Source organism: Hipposideros armiger, unplaced genomic scaffold (genome assembly GCF_001890085.2).
Source record: "Hipposideros armiger isolate ML-2016 unplaced genomic scaffold, ASM189008v1 scaffold_55, whole genome shotgun sequence".
Lineage (NCBI taxonomy): Eukaryota > Metazoa > Chordata > Mammalia > Chiroptera > Hipposideridae > Hipposideros > Hipposideros armiger.
This window is the reverse complement of record NW_017731405.1, coordinates 3,052,733-3,056,717: the sequence shown is the minus strand read 5'-3', so window position 1 is coordinate 3,056,717 and position 3,985 is coordinate 3,052,733. Positions and strand designations below refer to the sequence as shown.

Genomic DNA, 3,985 nt, shown 5'->3' with positions numbered 1-3,985 from the left:
ATGTGGGATCTGAACGAGGGCCCTGCTGCTCAGAGCTGGCATCCCAAGCCAGCTCTTAACCAACGCGCCACTCGGCCGGCCCCTGGAATTATTTTATAAAGAACTTTCTCTCGTTGACTATTTGGTTTCCCTGAAATATTGTTTACATAGAAAAGGCAGGATAAAATGCTTGAATCTTGCCTTCATCAATTTTTCAGACTGGGTCCCCTAACTTCTTCCAAAGGTGACCAAAAAGGTTTTATTTCCTTTGAGTATCATTATGAACTCAGGAATCTCAACGTATATGACATGTTTCAAATGTTTCAATGCATTTCCATCATTATTCTTTTGGTTAACTGTCACATCTTGGCCAGTGGGACCCCCCTTCAGATTGACTGCAGAATCTTTCTGACCTGACCTTAATATTCTCTGAGGAGAATATTCAATGCTCATCTTGTGTATTTCCTACCCCAGATCTGGGACCAGCCATTTCTTTGAGGAGCCTCAGTTCTTTCCATTGGAGAATGGTGTTTGTTGGCATTTGAGGCATTGGAGCTTTGCAGCGATGCCGCTGTTTTCCCCTTAATGGAGTTAGTATGTTTCTGTTATTTTTCTATCATCCTCTTCTTTGTTTCTCTTTGACTTGTAGTGTTGATTCATTTGTGGAGAAGTGCAGGGTACCACTATCCTGCTCTGTGTGTAAATGTGGGCAGTGTCCTGGAGCTTCTGCTTTGCTGATTCCCAAAAAGCCTACAAGGCAGAGCCATGAGTCAGAACCAAGACTCACATGTCATGGGAGGCTGGTGTGCTGTAAATCCCAGGATCACATGGGACATTGAAAGGGCATCTAGTCACCATTCTGCTTCCAGGCCAGACCTCATCAAAGTCAGAAAACACGTTGCCTGATGTAGTAATTTTTGTTTTTTAAACCTCTAGAGCTAGAGAGTCCATATTGAAGCTATTTAGCAATATGCTATATTCAGTAACATAACTACTCAAGAGTCATTTAGAGAAACTGAAATTAAGTGTAATTTAGAAGTATGAAAATTGATATTAGGACCTGAGCTGCTTTTTTGTGTTTGAAACCATAGTTTAACAACAAAAACACAGATGAATTACAAGAGCTTTTGGCACACTGACAGGCACTTTCTTCTTGACCTATCAGCTGTACTAGGACTCGGGGGAAAGCGAGATACTCAAACTCGAATTTCAGCCTAAGGGGCTTGAGCTACTGGGATATATCTAGTCAGCTAGAATTGGTTTTATTCTTTTTTTTTTTTTTTTGATGCTGGTACATACTTAAACAAANCTCTTAACCAATGTGCCACTCAGCCAGCCCACCATATGCATTTTCTACATTCTATTTTTTAAAATTCTTACTACAACCCTGTAAATTGATTTCATAACTACTGTCAAGTTGATACCATCGCTTAAAACCTAGCACAGCAGATACAGTGACTTGCCCTGTGGTTGGCAGAATTGAAGGCCTTGTTTGCTTTACCAGAAGAATTCTGCTTTCCAGGAAGTGTCGTTAGTGATTGTTTTTATCATGTCTAGAGCCTCATTTGTTTGAGTTCAGGTTTACAAACTGCAGTAAGACTTGGGTGGGGTTGGGGATGGAGACAGCTTGGTATCGGGGGAATTGGTGATTATGACTATCGTTTACTGTGAATTGGCTTTCATTTTAGCCTGCTGTCTTGGAGAGCAGAGAGCAACATGCCCAGGACACTGAGCTCAGGGCTTGTAACTTTTGGGGAGCACAGGCCCAGAGGAATGTGGAAAGCCAGGGAGTCAGAGTACTTACTTCACAGATAGAGGCCTGCTAGCGTCCTAACCCCATGTGTCAGTCCTGGCCTTCACAAGGCTCCAGGCCAGGGCCCCCCACATTTCCTTCAGGTCACCTTTGCGCCTGCTAGGGCCTTGGGTACACTGGCAATTACACTTGCTGGTTGTCTTTACTTTGTGTTTCCTTGTAACCCCCCTTTTCCCAGCTTCCTCTTAGATTTGCTTTTCTGTACTTCCAGCTGAAAGCCCCTCTAGGATGTGGAGTAGGAGGGGAGGCAGCTTCTGATACTGGCAAACTCTTAACTCTGCGATCAGTGTTTACCTTCTACTTTTTTTTTTTTTAGCTGAGCCATCCTTCCTGCCACCTGTTGGTAGCTCAGCGGCAGCTCAGCTTGGGCCGGGCATCGAACCACTTGTTGCTCAGAGCTCAGCTCAAGGTGCTGTGTTCAATCTTAGTTGCACAGGATGAGGGGTGTCACACAGCCCCCATTCCATGCGGGGGTTGAACTGGCAACCTTGTTGTTAGGAGCACGTGCTCTCACCAGCTGAGCCATCCTGCCACCTGTTGGCAGATCAGCTCATGCACAGCTCACTGGCCCATGTAGGAATCGAACTGGCGACCCTGTTGCTCAGAGCTCGTGCTCTTAACCAATTGAGCCATTTGGCCGGCGCCCAAACAATACTTTAAACATTTGTTTTTCTGTTTTGTTCTTGAATGTCCCTCTACTACATCTGTCCTGTCTGTGAAGGCTGAGTTGTTGGTATGTGGTTGGTGTGTAGCCAAGGTCAGCAAGACCCCTGAATTCCCAAGCAACAGCTGTGGGCATCACCAACTTAAGGTATACATGCACATGGCCGTAGTACTACCTGCTATAGCCAAAAAGATGGGTAGATTCATTGGTTTGGTGAAATGCTTTTAAAACAATAGTATTCTTTTAGGGAGGAGGTCATGAATTCACAAGTTGTTTGTTGTTTTTTTAAAGACAGAGTAATATGGTGTGGTTCAAAGGGTATGAGCCAGGCATATCTAGGTTCAAATCTTGACTCCTCCACTTATAGGCTGTGTGACTTTGTTTTGTTGTTGTTTGTTGTTTATTTTTTTCCCACTGGTTGTCAAATGATCTTTAATTGAAATTTTTCCTTTGTAGTTCTTAGTTAGCTGGGCATTCCACTGCACCACTGTTGATGTCATCTACGATGTCATGAGGGTGACAGCCATCAACGTTGCAGCCCACAAACTGCAGTCCCCCAGATCTCTTTAATGGTTCCAGCAAGTTCTCTAGCTAAAGATTGGTGGTGCATCCGTCAGGCAGTGTTAACAATCTCATCAAAAGTGATATTTCCACTGTGCTTAATGTTTTTTTCCTTTCTGTTTCTCGGCAGTTCTAGGAAGTCTTTGATGATCAGGACGTAGGCAGAAAGTACCACCTCAATCTGGGCCTGCTTATTCTGAATAGTCAGTTTCACTGTAATCCTCACACCCGTCCAATCACTGTTTGCTTTGACAACATCATCACCAACCTTTTTTGGAAACAGACCCAGGGGTCCTGTCTTGGTGGCCAGAGCAGATGTGGCACTGACTTCCCCAGCAGTGCATCTCAAGTATATGACTTTGATCTCATTGGGGTTGAACTTCAGTGGCATAGTAGAGGCAGCTAGTGTCGGATGAACCCGGATTTGGGACGACCCAAGAAAGTTGCACCTTGGCCTTCTCCGAGCCAAGAGCCAAAAGCTAACTGTGTGACTTTGGATTAGTTACTTAGCCTCTCTGCTCCACATTGTTCATAAAGTGAGAATTATAATGCTTGTTTCATAAAAACATTAGAGTTACACAAGGTAAGGTAAGTGAAATACATGGCACATAGTAGGTGCACAACAAATGTTATATGTGTGGGCCGGCCGAGTGGCACATTGGTTAAGAGCTAGCTTGGGACACCAGAGGGCCAGTGACACTGCCCTCTATAGCTAAGATGGTGAACAACAGCTCCACCTGGAGCTGGGCTGCCGTGAGTCGCTGGCGACGGTGTAGGCTGCAGCCCCTGCTGCAGTGGGCTGTCATAAGCTACTGTGTGTACCAAGCAGCCAGTGTGAGCAGCTGTCCAGAAGCCGGCGACTGATCTGCCTTGGCCAGGAAGAGCGCAATGATGGTGCCAACTTGGGCCAGTGAAGCAACGTCCTCCACAACTAGACTGAAGAACAAAAGGACAGCAACTTGTCTGTT

At 45.1% G+C, this 3,985-nt stretch overlaps 1 protein-coding gene and 1 pseudogene across 2 annotated transcripts in view; one reads left to right on the top strand and one right to left on the bottom strand.

Annotated features, from left to right (window-relative positions):
• F2R (coagulation factor II thrombin receptor) overlaps positions 1 to 3,985 on the top strand; it is a 26,519-nt gene that overhangs the window by 9,107 nt on the left and 13,427 nt on the right. The window lies entirely within an intron of this gene.
• Positions 2,916 to 3,617, bottom strand: LOC109381884 (60S ribosomal protein L12 pseudogene; annotated as a pseudogene).